This window comes from Canis lupus, chromosome 3, assembly GCF_048164855.1.
Source record: "Canis lupus baileyi chromosome 3, mCanLup2.hap1, whole genome shotgun sequence".
NCBI classification, from domain to species: Eukaryota; Metazoa; Chordata; class Mammalia; order Carnivora; family Canidae; genus Canis; species Canis lupus.
The window spans coordinates 86,831,820-86,853,098 of NC_132840.1; the positions used below are offsets into that span (position 1 = coordinate 86,831,820).

Genomic DNA, 21,279 nt, shown 5'->3' on the forward strand with positions numbered 1-21,279 from the left:
CCTACATTTCACCTCTATAAAATGTCCTCCACCTGAGGCATCTCCTACCTTGTACTTAGGAAAAGAACGTTTCTAAGGGTCAGAGATTTACAAGCTAATCCGATGAAATACAGAGCTTAGTCTGTGGACTAAGACATTCAAACTCTCACTCTCACCCTACACTAGGGTAATCTTCCTATGCCATCCTTGAGATTGAGGTGCTCAACGAGTCCTTTGAACTGAATGGCTAATTCTGTAGACGATGTTCCTTAACTTAAAAGGAAGTGTACAAGGGGCGCTGGGTGGTTCAGTAGGTTAAGGTCAGGATCCCAAGATCCTGGGATAGAGCCCCACGGATGGCTCCCTGCTCGGCAAGGAGCCTGCTTCGCCCTCTCCCTCTGCCTGCCGCTCTGCCTACTTGTGCTCTGTCATATAAATAAATAAAATATCTAAGAAGAAGAAGAAGAAGAAGAAGAAGAAGAAGAAGAAGAATTAATAATAATAATAATAATAATAATAATGTACAGCTTGACATGTGACCCATGGAGAGAAACCTAAAGCCTGTCCCCCACCAGCCTACAGGATCCCTCAGGTTGTGTCATGCTTTCCACTACAGCACAATGTAAGAAACCGGCCCCCTTCAGTACCTATAATTATTTATTGCTTCCAGTGTTTTGAAAATACCAGATGTGTCTTTTATTGAAAGTAGTCTGCTTTTAAGTCCCTTAATTATTTTGCAGTAGGATCAACTATTTTACATTAATTAAAAAAAAAAGAAAAAGAAAAAAAAGCAACCATAGAGGCATGCGGTGTGTTCAACCTTGTACTGTCAACTCTCAGAAAGATGAAAATGCTGAGAAGGGTTACTGGTATTCTGGAATCAGCTCCACAAACAGCTGTGATGGTCTGGAAAAGAACTTCCCACAGGCACTGATCCAGCAGCTGTACAGCCAAGGAAAGAGCTGTTGCAGATACAGAAAATGCCGGGAGTGGGACGTAATATCAACCTAACAACTGTCTCCTGGAAAAACCCACCAGCTTATAGCCAGATGACAAAGACGTTGTGCATTTGTGTACATTGGGGGCAGGGGAAGTTGCGTGATAACAAGCCTGAAAAGGAAAGATGAGGATAAAAATATGTGCTCATCATATCATTTTCTGAATTCTTAAACAGCGTTCTCTCAAGCGTACCAGAGCCCGAAGCTAGCTCATCACCATCATCATCCACAGTACCTACCGAGTGTCTACAAGCTGTGTGGTACAATCCACATCAAAGCTCCTCTCCACCCCGTCCGCTTCACTACTCAGGATATAACCCAATCACTTGGTCCCTGTCTTGTGTCTCTCACTTATTTCAACAAATACTGATTTGCTTCTACCATAGGGATACAATTATGACTAAGACAAAACATCTTTCTTTCTTTTCATTTGTTCCCTTCTCAAGAAACCACAGCCAGAATTAAAAAAAAAAAAAAAAAAAAAAAAAAAAAAAAAAAAAAAACCTCAATCAGTATTTGGGTATGACCTTTTACTTTTACCTTTTAACGGGGCTTAGGAGAGTCAGATGTTTTAGAAAAAGAAGGGAAACCATGTGTCAAAGGACAACCAGGGAAAAGCGCTGAGTGGAACAGCCTTATTTGTAGTATCTGCTTTTTAACTGAAGAAGTAAAATGAGCAATAACATATCTATTATGTATCTATTTATGTGTTCACTTAATTAACGTCTGCTACTCCCCCGCCCTTTGACTACAGACTCTGTGGGAGGAGGAGGATCAGAGGAGTTAGGTTCACCATTACTTTTCCAAACCCTTGCCCTGTGTCTGGTGCATCATAAACACGCACATACCCCCAGCATATATATATATTTGCTTAATAAATGAATTTGATATTAAATAAAATAATTTGAATATAGGTGGGAAAAGCAGCATAAGGTGTTAAGTCTTTCTGCCCTGAGACATTATTCAATGTTTCTTCAGACTATTTCTGTACCATCTGCACTCGTACGAAAGAAAGGCCTAGGGAGCCCTCTCAGTATAATTTATTATATTTATGTAGCACCTATCACCTTGGTACTGTATCTAGGTCAGCAATTTCCTAAAGTTTGTTTCATAATATCCCAGAGTATCTCTGTGGGGCCATAATGTCTTTAAATAGTCTGAAAATAAAATTAATTTTCATTCCACTTAATTTTTAAAAATATACATGGTCCATGAAGGGAAGACATTACAAAACCAAGAACATAATTCTAAACCACAGTATTTCCAGGGAAGCTGGCAACCAGAGATCTACATTCATTCCAAAATAATTACTGATTCATTTATTTCTTTATTTTTTTCAACAAATATTTATTAAATGTTTAATTTGTGTCACACATCATGCCAAGTATTTGAGATACAATATTGTGGAGCACCCGGCACTTGCTCTAAAGGAGCTTATTATTTAAGGGGCAGTATGATCAGGTTATCATACAATATAAAAGCCAAAGTTTCAAATCCAACATCCATTGAGTGTCAACACAAATTATATAGAGTGCATTATCCTACATTTCTTACATTTTCCTGATGTCTATATATCTTATAATTAATGCTACTTAAGGAACCCTCTGATACAAGCAAGCCAGTATATCCTGAGTCTTATAGAACTTACTCTGATTCATGCATTCACTTCTGTGGCAGAGGCTAAAATTGAGATGACGACACCTAGTCAACTTTCAGCTTGCTGTCTCTGGCTTCAGACACGGTGCATGCCCTGTACTCAGGCACCTCAGAGCCAAATGAAACATCCTCATCAGTAAACGCACTTCCTTACCCAAATGCTTGATTTCTTCCAAGCATATCTAGGTCAAAAACCCAATTAGAAATAATGTGATCTTTAGAGTCACAGAGATATGGGTTCAAATCCCAGCTCTGTTGCTGGAGTATACTGAACAACATGACCAGATTTCTCCTTCAATCAATCAAAAAAAAAAAAAAAAAAAAAAAAAGCGTAGTTGTAACCTCTTAGAACTGTTAGGAAAATTAAGTGAGGCTCTTAAAACAGTGCCAAAGGCAGTGAAGCTATTTAATAAATGTTCTTTATGCCATTCATATAGTAATGCAAGCCATTAATAATATAATACCATGATTTTGACTCTAATCACTAAAAGTATGCAAACAATGGCATTGTTCTAAATGTATTTTAAGATGATCATCCATTTAAAAAAATCATGCTACTATAGTAATTAAAAATGACTTGCTTTAGTGAATGGTACAAGATAATGGTGTGATTCACCGGGCTGTGATGCCACCAGTGTGCTGCCCACAGGTACAAATCCTAACTGATCACCACAGAGACATGAGGTGATCTTAGTAGTAGTGTAAAAGCTGTCACGATTCTCAGTCACATGTTTCACATACATATACAGACTTGCATATGCTCACATATGCATATATATGTATGTACATAAATAGGTAAGAACGCTTTAGAAATACTGAAGTACAATAATGCAGGAATATTATATATTAAGATGCCTTTTTCCACCGTTAATCCAAAATAAGTTAGGTCACAATTACAGGTAAATTCCGAAATGACAAAGGTCACAGTAAGAATTTTCTCTAAATTTGCCCTCTACCCACTTACCCTTATGCTCCTTTCTCGACTCCTTATGCACTCCCAAGACAAATGGAGTCATCAACGTGATTGATCATATTACAAAATCCTGACGGGGCCATATTCCTAAACAGACAGTGTTCTGGTTCATTAAAATGTCATGCACTTGGATGGGACTTTCTTCTACTTTATGTTCAGGAATTGGTAAGCTGAGCCAAGACCCTTTTCTTGGGCTCCCTTTCTCTCTGCTTGATAATGCTGGTTATTACTTCCAGTTGCTGAACCATATGGCAAATGGCAAATACTTAAGATTTAGGTTCAAAAGGAAGTAGGAGGTCCCATTAAGGACATGCTCACCCCAGCTTAACTCTACCAGATTTCTGCTTGGGATTCATCAGGAATTGGAACATCCAATAATAAAGTGATACACCCTACCCATCTCCTGCTATCAGTCCTTTGACATCTCCTTGGAGAGACAGGAGGGCAGAATTAGGCATTTCTGGGTTCACCCCATCTTACCCTACATTAACTTATGACATTACTGTGCATCTTAAATGTTTCTCTAACCTTTCAAATAGCAAAACTAGAGCAAAACTGGGCACCTGATAAAGCCAGAACCTATGAACAGAGCACTTATTTCACTAACAATGGAAGAGAACAGTCATCATTCAGTTTGCAATTTAAGATCATATTTCTGCCTGCAAATATTTTTAGAAATCACACAAAAATACTTAGTGAGATCATGGAATTTTCTTCCCAGAAAATTTAAAGAGAGAGAGAGAGAGAGAGAAATTACCTCTTACATCAATTTGAACTAGAGCAGAATATGCCACCCCCAAATAATGCATCTTTGACAAAAGTATTATTAAGAACTGATTATTTTTTATAAATTTAATTTTTATTGGTGTTCAATTTGCCAACATATAGAATAACACCCAGTGCTCGTCCCGTCATGTGCCCACCTCAGTGCCCGTCATCCAGTCACCCCCACCTCCTGCCCACCTCCCCTTCCACCACCCTCAAGAACTGATTAATTTAGAAAAAGAATACTTCAACATAATATAGACCCTATATGAAAAATCCACAGCTAACATCATCCTAAATGGGAAAAAACTAAGAGATTTTCCTCTACAGTCAAGCACAAGACAAGAATGTCCACTCTTACCACTTTTATTCAACATAGTAGTGGAAGTCCTAGCCACAGCAATCAGACAACAAAAAGAAATAAAAGGCATCCAAATTGGCAAGAAAGAAGTAAAAATTTCCCTATTTTCAGATGACATGATACTATTTATAGGAAAACCAAAAAATTCCACCAGGAAACTGCTAGAACTGATAAATGAATTCAGTAAAGTTGCAGAATACAAAAGTGATGTACAGAAATCTATTGCATTTCTATACACCAATCACCACGTAGCAGAAAGAGAAATTAAGAAAACAATCCCATCTACAACTGCACCAAAAATAGTAAGACACCCTGGCATAGACTTAACCAAAGTTGTGAAAGACTTAGACTCTGAAAACAATAAAACACTGAAGAAAGAAATTGAAGATGACACAGAGAAATGAAAAGACACTCTACTCTCATGGATTAGAAGAACAAATATTGTTAAAATGTCTGTACTACCCAAAGAAATCTACAGATTTAATGCAATCCCTATCAAAATGCCAACAGCATTTTTCACAGAACTAGAACAAACAATACTAAAATGTGTACAGAACCACAAAAGACCCTGAATAGTCAAAGCAATCCTGAAAAAGAAAAGCAAAGCTGGAGCCTTCACAATTCAGGACTTCAACTTATATTACAGAACTGTAGTAATCAAAACATTATGGTACTGGCACAAAAACAGACACATAGATCAATGGAACAGAATAGAAAACCCAGAAATAAACCCATAATTATTTGGTCAATTAATCTTCAACAAAGCAGAAAGAACATCCAGTGGGGGAAAAAAAAGACAGTCTCTTCAGCAAATGGTGTTGGGAAAACTGGACAGCTACGTGAACTAGAATGAAACTGGACCATTTTCTTACAGCATGCACAAAATAAACTCAAAGGGGATTAAAAACCTAATGTGAGACCTGAAATCATAAAGATCCTAGAAAACAACACAGGCAATAGCCTGTTTGACATCAGCCATAGCAAGTTTTTTTCAAAATAGGTCTCCTGAGGCAAGGAAAAGAAAAGCAAAAATAAACTATTGGGACTAAATCAAAATAAAAAGCTTCTGCATAGTGAAGGAAACAATAAAACTAAAAAGGAACCTATGGAATTGGAGAAGATAATCACAAATAATGTATCTGATAAAGGGTTAGTATCCAAAATATGTGAAGAATTTATAAAATTCAACACCCCAAAAACAAATATTCCAATTAAAAATGGGCAGAAGACATGAATAGACATTTCTTCAAAAAAGGCATGCAAATAGCCAACAAACACATGAAAAGATGTTCTACATCACTGATCATCATGGAAATTCAAATCAAAACTACACTGAGGTACCACCCTACACCTGTCAGAAAAATCAACAACACAAGAAACAACGGGTGTTGGTGAGGATGTGAAAAAAGGAACACTCCTGCATTGTTGGTAGATACACAAACTAGTGCAAACACAGAGGAAAACAGTATGGAGGTTCCTCAAAAAGTTAAAAATAGAAGTACCCCATGACCCAGCAATTGTACAACTTGGTATTTACCCAAAGAATACAAAAACACTAATGCAAAGGAATACGTGCACTTGTGTGCTTATTGCAGCAATATTTACAATAGCCAGGGAATGGGAGCAGCCCATATGTCCACTGACTGATGAATGGATAAAGAAGATGTGGTCTATATACAATGGGATATACTCAGCCATTAAAAAAAGAATGAAATCTTGCCATTTGCAACATGGATGCATAAAAAGAGTATAATGCGAAGTGAAATTAATCAAAGACAACCATGTGATTTCACTTACATGCGGAATTTAAGAAACAAATATTAAAAAAGAACAAAGGGGGAGAAAAGAGAAAGACAAATCAAGAAGCAAACTCTTAATCATGGAGATCAAACTGATGGTTACCCAAGGGGAGGTAGGTGAGGGATGGGCTAAAGAGGTGATTGGGTGCTTCTGTAATGAGCAGAAGGTGATATATGGGATTATTGTATATTGTTCCCCTGAGACTAATATAGGTCTCTGTAAACTGGAATTGAAATAAAAACTTGGGATCCCTAGGTGGTGCAGTGGTTTGGCGCCTGCCTTTGGCCCAGGGCGTGATCCTGGAGACCAGGGATCGAATCCCACAACGGGCTCCCGGTGCATGGAGCCTGCTTCTCCCTCTGCCTGTGTCTCTGCCTCTCTCTCTCTCTCTCTCTCTCTCTGTGTGACTATCATAAATTAAAAATAAAATAAAATAAAATAAAATAAAATAAGAAATAAAAACTTAAAGAAATAGAACCCATGTAGGAGAATGTCTGAAAACTGAGAATAAGTTGTCCTTTTGTGAGGAAATTTACATTCCTAAGGGAAATCTCCACTCGTAAGGGTGTCTCTCTGTACCAGGAATAGAAAGTTGACTAAACTTTTAAGAACTTCTTATCGATGGAGAAGGTCTGAACTTAAATCTGCATTAAAAACTATGCCTTTATTTACTGTGCTTTGCTTGACAACCTTCCTTATCTGGCTTCCTCAATATCCCAAATCTTCCTTTGGTCTTTAGCTAAAAAATACTATTTAATTTGATAGTTTGAGGTATTTGGGGGGTTACTCAGTTTCCATGGGTTACTCCCATGTATACAGGAGGTATACACGTTATTAAACTTCTGTTTGCTTAGAAAAAAGAAGAATAGGGGGACGTGGAGGAAGGAGGAGGGGGGGCTGAAGGAAGGTAGGGAAGAAGAGGAAGAGAAAGACCAAGAAAGTGGAGAAGGAGAAGTAAGAAAAGGAGAAGAAACAGAAGAATCAAAGAAGCAGAAGCAGAAAAGAAGAAGGAGGAGGAGAAGAGTAATTGCCCTTCCCAGCTCCTTGATGAGGTTGGAAGGATATAAGTATTTCTCTTTCTGGAATTAAAAGGAAAACTTGAATTTCTGTATTAGAAGACCGGATACAACATGAATTGGTGAAGCATGCTGGTTTAACATTCCATTCCACTTTCGTCCCAGGTCTGTCCTCCTAAGGTTAAATCCTAGTTACTTTTCACTGAGGTGTCCCTCCACGCTCATATTAAAAGCAACCTTAAACATTTCCCATTAGGCCACAGCAGCACCTACACAACATATAGGGACAAAAACTATGTATGGTAGTTGCCCCTTATCCATGATCTCACTTTCCACAGTCTCACCTACCCATGGTCAACCACAATGTGGAAGCACATGACCCCCCTCTGACCTAGCGTCAGGAGGTCAACAGTAGCCTAATGTCACATCACAGAGCTTCTGACATTCACCTCGCCTCATCTCAGCAGGTAGACATTTTATCATCTCACATCATCACAAGAAGGGTGAACACAGTTCAGTAAAGTACCTTGAGAGAAAGACCACATTCACATAATTTTATTACAGTATGTTATTATAATTATTCTATTTTATTATTATTGTTGTTAAACTCTTACTGTGCCTAATTTATAAATTAAACTTTATCATAGGTTTGTACGTGTAGGAAAAAATCAGAGTATACATAGGGTTCGGTGCAATCTATGGTTTCAGGAATCCATGTTTCCAGGTTCCTGGAAGCTATCCCCCAAGGATAAGGGGGGGCTACTGTATGTCATTTTTACCTTTTGCCACAAACTCTTCTCATATTCCAGGAAACGAGATGAGAATATTCTCGACCTGCTTAGGCAGCAGGTCCTTGCAACATAGTATACTCTGCGTGTAAGGTTTTGTGTCAGGTGCACCCATTCTCACCACCTCACGCTACATGATCCTTGTCATTTAATAGTCGCTCTGGTCTGGTACCAAAGCCTCATTTGGCTACTCTGTCTGTGGTTACCACCCACTACATTTATACATTTTATAACGTATTATGGCTTTTGCCGAGATAATAAGGCATAAACAAATATTTTAATGACAAGAAGACACGTGCCTGCGTTGCATTTCCTCTCCTGATTTTGAACCAGCTGACTTAACGTCTCTGTTCCAGCCTAAAGTGCTCCCAGCCCCTCTCTTAGGCACTTTCTTGTCCCTAAAGACAATCCATGAATTGTAGCTGGACTTTTCCAGTAGTCACGAAGGATGCCTCTTATTACTTTGGTTTCAATGCTTTTCCCTCCCTGCTTTGAACTCATTCCACAGCCCATCTGCAGCTTCTTCAACTTGTTCTTCCTAATATTTGGACTCAGCCTCCTCCTAAGAATTCAGTCTCTATCTCCCTGCTAGCCACAACGGATGCCTCCAGGCCTCCACGAGTACTCACATAAGGGGGTTGTAGGAGAGGTCCAATGCCAGCTGGTTAAGCAGAGTCTCTTGCCTGCAACTGAGAAATCAATGAGCACCGGAGGTATGTAGACACCATAGAGTAAACACCAAGTGTGTGTTGCTCATGAATTCAGAGTTAGGCTGTGTTAGGTACTGCTGGGAGGCATCACGCAGAAGACTCAGCCGGGAAACACACACAGAGGGTTAAGAAGCCAAGACAATAAATACCCATGTGCAAATTAATATAGTACAAATCGAGCAAATAAATGCTTAGGAGGACACAGAAGATAGAGAGTGGGACAATACTCGATAAAGCAAGTGTTATAAATACTCACTAGAGGTCACAATGGCGGAACTCAGTTTGAACGAAAATTCACGAGCATGCTCACTGAAGTGAACGGGCTCTCATAAATATTCAGTACACGGAGGAGCAAGCAGTTCCCCGAGGAATCACCCCCAGGACAAATGTTCTCCAGCAGACCAGCAGGGACACATACATATTGTTTCTTTCGACCAGTCATGTCCACACTTGTGCTCACATGACCACACATAAGGCTAACCAATTAACAGAGACTTCCAGGCATTTTGCTATATTTCAATGATCTCCCATTCGCTTAGGGAGAAGGGCTGGAAATTTGGAGCCAAATTCTTTTAAGTCGAAGCCTGTGGACTCGTGGTCCAGCATGCCAGATACTTCATCCCAAGTACCCCATAACAGTTGACTCATAAGGCCATGCTCCATAAAATCCATCAGCACAAGTCTTTGATGGAGATGAATTATAGTTTACAAACGATTAAAATATTGTTAATGATGATATCAAGGCACTTGAGGCTCTGAAGGGGAACTTTGAAAATGAGATGTTACCAGAACCCCCAGAGTCTTAAGCACTTGTTAGTTCATGTTTTTAAAAAGTGCATTAGCTTTATCCAGTATCCATATAACCTTTCTCCTCTCCCTTGCTCTGTTTCCCTGGCAACCATTTAAAAGTGCTGCAAAAGGCACTGCTGTCTTGAAAAGAAAAGAAAAGATAGGACAATAGTCTTAAGCTTTCTTTCTTTCTTTAGGGTTTTTCTCCATCTTCCCAGCCACTTTTGTGACTCTTGGAGGTTTTGCAGTCTTCATTGCCAGCTCCCCTTGAATGAGCAAGTGTGGGGTAATTAAGGAGGTGGGTGCCAGGCCAGGTGGAAGCTGCTTCTTTGAGATGATGGCTAGGCGTTCAAGGTCAGCGAAGAGGCCCTGAGACTGGGGAGGAACAGTACTCAAAGCAGAAAGATAGCAACAGAAGCTTTCAGTAAGGTTTCCGTCCTGCCTTCAAACGTCTCATCTGTGGAAGAGACTTGTGTAAAAGGCAGTGATACTGGCTGTCAGCTGCCACTCCGAGGGAGCCAGCTCAGAGAGATGAAGGATGAGGAAGTTCTGCCTGGGGGACAGCTGCGTGGGTTGAGCAAGAGCGGCTGTTTTGAGGGACTGTGGAGGTCCGGCACCTTCATGTTTGCCCTCCCTCCCCAGACCTTTGGTAAAGTGTTTTTACTAACAGCAAATGTCCCTGTCTCACCAACCCCAAGAGTCCTGGCTCTAGGAAGCATACAAAGAGAAGTGTGATGTTTTACAGGACTCTCTCTGTCATATTCAGAACAAAGCTGCAGCTAACAAAGGTCATGACTTGAAGCTTTCATTTACCATTCTTGAACTATTTGTGAAAGACTCCTTTTTATGAGAGAAAGGGCAAATAAGGAGCACCAACAGTGTGTCAGGAGCCATGTGAAAGGATTTTCACATGTGCTATCATGTAATGACAAACTGTTCTGTGGGTAGATACTATTCATTTTTTTAAGATTGATTGATTGATTGATTTAAGAGACAGAGAGATTAAGAGAGCGAGCATGGGACAGAGAGACAGATGGAGAGGGGGTGAGAATCCCAAGCAGACCCTCTGCTGAGTGTGGATCCTGATTCAGGGCTCCATCTCATGACCAGAAATCATGACTCAAGGAGAAATCAAGAGTTGGAAGCCTAACTGACTGAGCCACCCAGGTGCCCTGGGAGATACCATTCTTACTTATATTTGCATTCAATCCTCCCCACCCATCCCCTGACTCTCAGAGGTGAAGTTGTTTTTGCCTGAGGTCCAATAGCGTCTCAGAGATGGCTTTCAAACCCAGGAAGTTCATGTTGTTTCCTTTTGGCCTTGCTGCCTCCCTGGCATCGCCTATCAAAGGCAAATAGGGCAAGAACAACTAGTGATTGGGACTAGGTCTTGAATGACAAGCAGATTTGGATAAGCCTTTTGGAACCCACCCATCTTACTACACTGACCAGAAAAAGAGAATCTCCCTTCCGACTATATTATCTCAATAACCTAGCGTCACAGAAATAGGTTTTCATTTTTTTTTTTAATTTATGAGTAGGTATGGAGGATTTCCTATATGCTTGGCACTCTAATATATACAAAGGAAGCATGAGAAAGACCACTGTTCTTGAAGGACAAGTATGACTCAAGCCCTATAATAAGCACAGAACCCTGGGAATCTACAAATCAGGGAATGGTTATCTGCTCTGGGGTTCACTTGGCTGTGTGACCTTGGATAAGTTCTCTGAGCTTCAGTTATCTTATTTATAATGTGGGAATGACATTAAATCCTTCCTCAAAATTCTGTGAGGATTAAATGAGATAATGTAAGCCAAGTATATACTGGATAATAATGATGACTGTTTTTTTAAAAATTTGCTTCCATGATATTTATAATGATAATAATGGACTAGAAAGACAAGATGTAATAGGATGAGGTTCAAAAACAAGAGGCTCATTTTGCAGAACTATCAATGAAAGAAATATGAATATGAGCTGGTGTTCCGGACAAATTCATCAAGGAATTAAGTTTGCCCTGGGATTTTTAGATGCACAAAAGAAAACTGCAAGAGATAGTCCAGGTAGCTATGGAACTCATGAACAATAGTGTGAAGTTGGCAGTATGTTGGTTCAGAAAGGCCAGTTGTGTGAAAGAATAACAGGTGCTTCTAGAACAGTGAGAAGAGAAGATGTCTTGAGATAATGGGCCTGACTACAGAAGTTCTTAAAGCTAGGACTTGTTCCCTAAAACAAAACCAGTCACTCTAGGTTTGTTTTGTTTGTCAAATAGATCCAAATAGGAAAGATCCTCGGTAACTCCAGGAACTTGAGGAAATCACTTCTTGTCACAGTAAACCTTGGGATCAAAGAGAACCTGGGAGATGATGTACTCATGTGCCATCAATTTGAGTTTCTTCTTCAGGCCTCAAACCTTCCGTGTTTGCTGACCCCTTCTACTCAATGACCACAGGTAAAAGACAACAGAACCTCAGAGGACAGAATTCTAAAAGGGAGGGGAAATTATAATGAGACAGAAGGATAACTAGCCCAACCTGGATAATAAAGAAGTATTAGCTCTGTCAAGAAGAATTCATTCTCTGAAGTAGATTTCAGACAGGTTAATCGAGGATACAATATGCTGTCTTGAGGACTTACTGAAATTATAATGGGATTAGCAAGCAAGTGCTCAAAAGAGTTTGTGTCATCCTACACCAACCTCTTACTCCAATAGGTTCTATTATTGCCACCCTATTATTCTTTTTTTCCATCCAACTGCTTGTCTTTTTGGAAAAAAAACAAAAACAAAACAAAACAAAGCCAAAGAGATTGAAAGTAAAAGTGAAATTGAGATTATTGAACACCCATTCTTCCAAAAATGCTATCATAATGATTGGTTTTAGGATGCATATGAAGCATTAGAGGATTGTCAAAACCCTAATACAAGATTTTAGAATTCTGTTCATTCTGGAATAAATAGTTAGCCATGCCAATTCTGCTTCCAGCTGGCTTTATGGAATCCTATTTGGTTCATTGCATCTCCCTTTCTTTCTATACCTTCAATCATTCCCAAATATTTTTAATTACCCACTATCTACAATCCAATAATGACTTCAACAAAGCTTTATGGAGTTTTTCTTCTAGTGGGGACCTAGGTTAAAAAGATAAGATAAAAATGTGTTTATAGTGCTAAGAAGAAAAATAAAGCAGGGTGACAGTTTAGAGAGTGATGCAAAGGACCTGAGCTTGGTGTGTGCTTGGGTAAAAGCACAGACCATTGTGACTGAAGGGGAGTGAACATCAGAGGGAGTGAGAGAAGACACACCTGTGGGATAGGAGGCAGGGATTCTGAGGGTTTGGCAGCCCCATTGCTAAGTCTTTGGCTTTTATTCTGAGGGAAATGGAAAGTCACTGCAGGGGCTTGAATGATAAGGAGAAACATGAGCTGCTCTATATTTGGCAGGATTACTCTCCTGCTCTGCTGAGAGGATATGTGCTGAACAGAAGCTGGAGGGCCAGGTAGGAGACTGCCATTCACTCCAGGACAGAGACTGTGGGGGCTTGGACCAGGGAAGCTGTGATGAAGAAGCTAAGAAGTAACAAGATTCTGGATATATGTTGGAAGTGGAGCTGGTAGGACTTGTTGATGGATTAGATATTGAGTAAGAGATAAAAGAGGAGTCAATGAGAGAACTAGGCTCTTGGGTCCAAGGAATAAGAAGGATGAGGTTGATGTTCAAGGAGATAAGAAAGTGAAGGCAAGGCAGGTTGACAGTGTGTTTGAGTGAGTGGTGGCGATATGATGATCTAGACACCCAAGAGGTTAGTTTTTGACAAGTTGGGTTTGGAAAACGTGTTAGACATTCAAACAGAGAAGTTGAATACAAGTAGGCAGTTGAATATAAGCTTGGATTTCAGGAGTTTGTGAAATCAGGGCTAAAAATACAAATGTGGATATCCTCAGCATACATATGGTTTTTAAAATCATGAACCTGGATAAAGTCACCAAGGGAGTTCGCAGAGAGAAATGGTTTTAAACAATGAGTAGTGGAAGCTGTGTAAAACTGGACCAGAGATTTTGGTAAGTGAGAAATTATTAGTGTCATTGTCAACTGCATGCTGGTATGTTACAACCTATCGGTGTCTCCCCTGGATTCATATGTTGAAATCCAGTCCCTCATGTGATAGTATTTGTAAGATGGGGTCCTTGGGAGTTACTTAGGGTTAAGAGAGATCATGAGGGTGAGGAGCCTCATGATGGGATCAGTGCTCTTCTTAAGAGGAAACAGGAAGGAACATGATCTGTCTCTCTAGGCCAGGTGAGGGCACCACAAGAGGTGGCTGTCTAGAAGCCACGGACAGGGCTCTCACCAAGAAGCTAATCAGCCAGCCCCTGCATGTGAGGCTTCCCAAGAAGATAGTTACAGGGTCCGGAAAGGTTTTTTAAAATGGAAAATATGAGCATATATGTGTCTGCTCATGGGAACCACCCAGTAGAAAAGGGATATTCATGACGCAGGAAGCAAAAACTTCAGGAGACAAGAGACAGGGCACAGGTAGAGGCTCAAGCCTATGATTAAAAAACAAAAACAAAACAAAAGACCCAGTGGTCATCCATTCCCAAAGAAAGGAAGGCAAAGTACTAGATTAATAGATTTGGTGGCAATGGTATGTGCACACGTGTGGCAGCAGCCACGTTCTCAGTGAAACAGCAACAAGCCAGGAATGAGGATGTGCAGGAAATAGTCAAGATCCAAGGAGCATTTTATTGAATTTCACTTATGCACACATACCTATTTGTCTAGCAATGGATTTGAATATCCTGTGCTAATCCATGTACGATGTTTTATTGAAAAAAGAAAAACAAGAGATGTTAACCTGCTGAAATAATAATCCTGACCTATAGACGAATGCCTTCCCTGGCAACACAGAGCATTCTGTGTAAGGAGAGGTCTCAGGTCTCATTCGGCGCTCCCCAAGTCATTCCTGGCCTACCCCAGGGCCGTTTACACAGTGCATTCTCTGCTTTTGATGGAAAATTCATATCCATTTGGGGGGCAGATGATCTGTCAACAGGCTTCAGTGGCTCACCAGTTGCTTAGAGGATGGAGCACATATGTTCTCACGTGCTATCTCTTCACTAGGATCACAAGAGAAGAACAAGGCCCAAGCAAGCCTATGTGTCTAGTTTGGGCCCAAATTCAACCTCCGTTTGGGTCTTCCTTTACCAAACACAGCTTCTGCACCTCACTCGTTCTGCATCTCCTTATCGTCTTCCTTAGGACCCTGGGTTCTGTTTCAAGTTCCCTTTCTGGGAATGTACATGGGTACCCACTCACAGAGTGGCAATAAGGCTCTGTTCCCGAGCTGCCAGAGTGTGTTCCATAAAGCACTTTGACACGAAACCCAGGATATCCGTCTGCAAAAGGGCGTGCAGTGTAGATGAGAGTCAGAATTCTTGGTTGTGAGGACTGGGAGATGATGGGATATAATAGAATCCACAAATCTTGAGGAGAGTTCAGTCAAATACCAGCTTCACTGTCTTAGTATCAGTGAACCAGAGGCTGGGGATCTGCTTATAGTAATGATTCCATTTACTGAGCTTTTTTTTTTTGGGGGGGGGGGAGCTAGGAAATCACTTTAAATCCATGATCTCATTTAATTCTCACTCCACATTCAAGAAATAGAAATTATTAACCCCATTTTCCAAACGATGAAACAAACTTAAAGAAGCGACATGACTTGGTCAAGGTCAGGCAGCTATTAAGTGGCGGAGTTGGAATTGAACCAAATTCTGTCTGTATTTGAAACCCAATGCTCTTAATCACAGATTACTTTCTGAGTCTGTGTGCCTTCCCCTGAATTGTTGTTTATTTAAGCTCTGTGTGTGAAAGAAAAGCTGGTCAATACTTGCATCACTTGAGGTGGAAGGTCCAGTGGTGTTTCTCCTCTGCGTCTCCGCTTACCCCCATGAATGAGGAGAAACCGGTCTTCACAAAAGCAAAGCCCAATAACAGTATCTTTGCATTTCAGTGGGCAGATTGGGAATTGGGCACACGGTCTAATCAACCCACGTGCAAGCACACTATTTAGAAGGCACACGATGTTATAGAACAATACTTCTCAAGAGACAGGATGTTGGCAATGAGTAAGAGGCTAAACAGCTAAACCAAGGAGCCCACAGATTCAAAAGCAGCCTCCATGTGATCAAACATAATGTGTGCGTGGGGGAGGAGTGTTTAATGCAGTTTGAGAAATAGATTGGTTGTGTTAATTAATTGTGTATTTTGAAGTTTGTTACCACTTCACACCAAGCATCTCCTTAAAATAAAAAGAGAGAGAGAGAGAGAGAGAGAGAGAGAGAAAGAAGCAAAACAAAAAAAACCTAATCTAATATTCAACAAACATTCTGCACCCAAACAGCACATCTTTGTCTGAAACCTTAGTTCCAAGAACCACTTACAGGCTTTCATCAACACATTATAATATTAATCAAGACTCATAATGCAGAGTGATTTGCATGCCAACAAATATATTTACAGTGTAAATTGTTTGTTGAGGAGCCTTGGAGAGAAATGCAATTCACTGCCACAGAACTGAATAGTAGGAAAAAATCCCCCACTAAAATCCAGAGAAAATAAAGAACGTGGGGAACTTGATCCTCTAGAGCCTTGAGTAAGAGATTCATTAGCATTCTATATAATTCCTTACAAAGAATTTAGCTCCCAATCTACTGGATGCATTTGAAAAAAAGAATCAGTTTCAGTGTAAGTTTGGGTAGGCTTTTCTCCTCTTGTTGGCATATTAAAGAGTTTATGCCATAATTGCAGCTTTCACAGGTAGACAGAGACTAGATACATGATAGATAGATGATAGATAGATAGATAGATAGATAGATAGATAGATAATCTACTTCCTGAGAAGTTCCTGAGGATTTGGTGAATTGTGCTTTGTTGACTCGACCTTCTCACCAATTTCTCTACTTGTCTCTCTTCTCATCACCATCTCTGTAATCGGAGCTACTAATCATCTCCTTCAGGGACTACTGTAATAGCTGCCTTCCTGTCTTCTGCTCCCTGAATCCACTCTTGACTTGTGGATCCACAGTAATAATTGACAGCACCCAAATTCCATCTATATGATCTGAGACCAGTTTGTATGATAACTTGCATGGTTGCCTTCCTTGAAGGCTCCACACGTGTGTGAGCCACCTAGCTTGCCAGTTCCCCTTCATACAGCCCTGCGTGGAGGCCACCCTCTTTCCTGGGCTGCCAGTCTATCTCAGGGACCAGATTGATACGCTCTCCCAGCACTCAGTGCTTCTATTTCCGAGCACTTATCACAGTGCGTGATTAAATAATTATTTTTAATTCATTTAATTTAAAGTCTATCTCTCTCATTCCCATTCATTTCCATAATGTATTCCTGAATATTATGAAAGATGCAGAACAATATACTGGAGAGTGCTGTTGAAAATATAATTGTCTTCATTCATTTTCTTATTTGGCCAATATAAATTTAGTATCCACTGTATACAAATAGTGTGCAGCTATATATACACGCATTTAATAAACCTGTCTGGTATTTAATCTTGCCTCTACCCCTTTCTAACTGATTAATAATTTAGGGCAGGTTACTAATATCTTGTCTCTCCTCTTAATAGTCTCGTGTATAAAAATGTAGCTAATAATGGTGACTGATCCATAGGAAATATGAAGATTAAATAAACTTTATACAGTTATATTATATATCATATATATTGTGTATATATGTGTGTCATATATATTGTACATATATATGTATCATATATATTATAGATAATGTGTATATATGTATGTATGTATGTGTGTGTGTGTGTGTATATATATATATATATATATATATATATATATAGTAACAAAGGTGCCTGGGGGCACCTGGGTGGCTCAGTGGTTAAGCACCTACCTTCAGCTCAGGTCATGATCCTGGGGTCTTGGAATCAAGTCTCACATCATGCTCCCAGGAGAGAGCCTGCTTCTCCCTCTGCCTAGGTCTCTGCCTCTCTGTGTCTCTCATGAAATAAATAAAATCTTAAAAAAAAAAAAAAAAACACCAAGGTACCTGGTATATAGAAGTGCCATATAATGCTGTTGTAACCTTTATTATTACTATTTGAGAATAAACACTCTACAATGTACTGTGAGGAACACAATTTAGTGAATTATAATCCCTGCTCTCAAGGAGCTTGCAGTCTGGTCAGTAATAAAAAATGTAGATACCAATATTTAGCATATTAGTAAACTGAATCCTTGGCACACACAGCACTGGATCCCAAGACATAAAGCCTTGTTAGGTGGGGTTGATTAGTGAAAACTCCTAAGGGGGAAGTAGAACTTGAAGAAGAACTCAAAGAATCCATTACTTAATCATCAAGCCACCAAGGTTACCTTCACCGAGTCACCGTAGGTCACAGGCAGAATGGGGAAAGATAAGCCTTTAAATTCCCAAGTGCCTTTGATTCCACATTTACCTCTTAGTCATCCTGGGCTTTGACCCCATCATGACTGCTGATTTTAACTTTATTTTCTAGCAGAAGGAAGGAGCCATGTTCCATGGTGAGAAGACAGGAGACCTAACTGGAGTCAGAACCCAACCTCTGCACATTCACTCAACAAGCTGGCATCCATCAGGGTCTGATCCTGTTGTGCAGCTACAGGGCACAGGACAGGTGGCAAGTCAACCCTTCGGCTTCAGCCTTCTGAATGTGGACATCCACTGATCTTTCCTGAAGATGCAAAGACTAGTAAGGTGGTGAACTTGCCTTTGAGAGTTAGGCTATTGGGGAAAAGCCTTGAAAAACATTCCTGCAACGATAAATAATGAGCACTGAGAAATCCTGTTGGGGTGGAGGCTGAGGGAACATAGGGTGCAAAAGAAGAAGAAACTGAGGGAGAGATGGGATCAGAAACTTGAAATTAGTGTGACCCATGAGCTGAGTTAGGGATGTAAGTGGAAGTGTTATGCTCAGGTAAAGCGAACACTTTACACAAAGGCACAGGAAAAGGCTGGGCTTGCTTAGGAAAATCAAGCAGTACCAAATAAGGTCTGACTAAACCGTTGTCCTCCTTGTGTTCTGACTGGGGGGAGGGAGCAGAGAGTGATGTTGGAGAAGCTGGGGTGGAGACCAGTCCATTGACTGTTTTTTGTGCCATACTAAAGTATCTGGAATTCTTCCTACAAACGTATAGTACTTTTAGTTGTTTTAACAACAACAATAACAAACAAATCAAATACACATAAAACTAGTGACCAAAAGGTAGAACCATATGGAATTCCACTTTGAGGTCAAACTGGTCTAATATAAGCAACTTCATATGCTTTACTCTACATACAATGAAGAGTCCTTTACCCATCATGTAGGTTTGGCAATTACTGAGATATCACCATATTTGTCTCATTATTTTTCCCTTAAGTATTTTAAAACAATTCTAGCCATATGGCGTTCCTCCCATAAATATTTAGTATGTATCTCTAAAATATAGGTATGTTTCTACATAAACACAATATAGTATCATGCCCAATACAATCAACAAATGTCCATGTCACCTGATAATGCAGTTGACTCAAACATATTATTTACTCTTGATATAATCAAACTTGGATCCTCTCAGGAACCATGGATTATACTTGGTTATTATGTTCCTTAAGTAAGAAGACTTTTAAAATAGTTGTTTCAGGTAAAGCCTTTGGACTACTATGTTTTATTTATAAAATAGGGATCTTCATATGTTCTCAATGACAGAATAATTTGTATGACTCATGAATTCATTCTTAAATCTTGAATTATACATAGTCTAATTCTACCCATTTTTTTCAATTAGGTAAACTGAGATATGGTCATTAATGTGTTAATATTTTATAAATCCTCTGCACCACTAAAATAAAACCACAACCACCAACAACAAAACAACAGTGGAGACATAAGATACTGTCAAATTATAGTTAGTCATATATCTCTGGAGCACAGGTACTCTGATGAGTAATGTACCACTCTTCAATTAGAGTGGGGTGTCTGAACAGCTGTGCCACAGCATACAGAAGGAAGCCTCTCAGGCTGCTAGGCAAGTGCAGGGAGCATCTTGTTCCCAGGCTAACTACTCCATCTTCAGGATCCTACAAATGGGCTGTTTGGAGCCTTTGTAGGGGTGTTCAGTTTCAGTCAGGTGCTATGGTCCAAATGCAAGTCACCAGCTATTCCCCATGACCATGTTGGAGAGGGCTATATGGCTCAAGAATCAACTGCATGAAACAATTAAATAAATGCAGGGCCCTAAGAGCACTAATTGTATGTATGTAGGTGGGTGGAGATGTACCTTCCCATCTGGCTCTTAAAAAAAAGTGATATGAGAGATGCTCCCAATATTAAAACACTCCGAGCAGGATCATTATAATAAGGACAAAGAAGGAGCAGAAGTGATTAAAAGGTGAGAAATAACTGAGAAATCTGGAATGAAAGAGTTAGTGTTTTTCAATGCTGAATTGATCTGGGTTTCTTGGCAGCCCAGACAAAAAGACACACAATGAGCATATACATCTGCAGGCTTTCACTTCCTTCCATAATAAATTATTGACAGTACCATCGCCATCATCATCATCATCATCATCATCATCACTGTCATCACCACCAGATGCAAACTTGTCTAACACTCCCTGCTAAGGAGAATACCTACAAGATTAGCTCATTCACTTCAACACCTGTGTTCATTGTGTATCACACATGTGGTGTTGTGTTTGGCAGCATGAGAAATAAAATGATGAACATATCCATGGCTCTTATGAAGATCAAAACCACACCCCTAAAATGGGATAAGTGAGATACTAGGATTGCATAAATAATTGTGTAAGTAATTAAAATAACTATAATTTACAGGGTACCGGACTAAGAACCCTACTCAAGGTCTTCACATCTACTACCCCATTTAATCTACCCAATAACACTGAATGGAAAGTATTATTCTCATTTCATGGAGGAGGCCTTTGAGATCCAGAGCAGTTAGGATAATTTCTGGAGCTTCACAGCTCAATAAGTAATGAAATTAGGCTTATGACTACCTCTGCTTAACCTGAAAAGCAATGCTCTTTCTACCATGCTCTATGGCTCCTTGTGATGAAAATACTCTTTTAAATAATAAATCCAAAAAGAATTAGATGGAGGAGGGGGCACCTCTGGGAAGATAGTGCCACATATAATGATCACATCTGATGTCATGAATTGTAAAAGTCTGATTAATACAGAAAACAAGAGGGGAGGAAGAAAAGCAGACAGAAACTATGCTGCTCAAATATTCCAGGTGTCTGTGTGGTAAAGGCTTGGAGAGTGTCACTGGGTCATGTCATTAGCACTGCTTAGCTCAGTAGATGGGCTGTCATTGCTAGGAACATGGCCACCATAAGCTGGTGTCTCCCTGGCTCCTGCCGAGTCACT

General features: G+C 39.9%; 1 protein-coding gene across 7 annotated transcripts in view; it reads right to left on the minus strand.

The window, feature by feature from the left end:
• The window catches only part of OPCML (opioid binding protein/cell adhesion molecule like), a 1,082,947-nt gene that overhangs the window by 353,784 nt on the left and 707,884 nt on the right, over positions 1-21,279 (minus strand). The window lies entirely within an intron of this gene.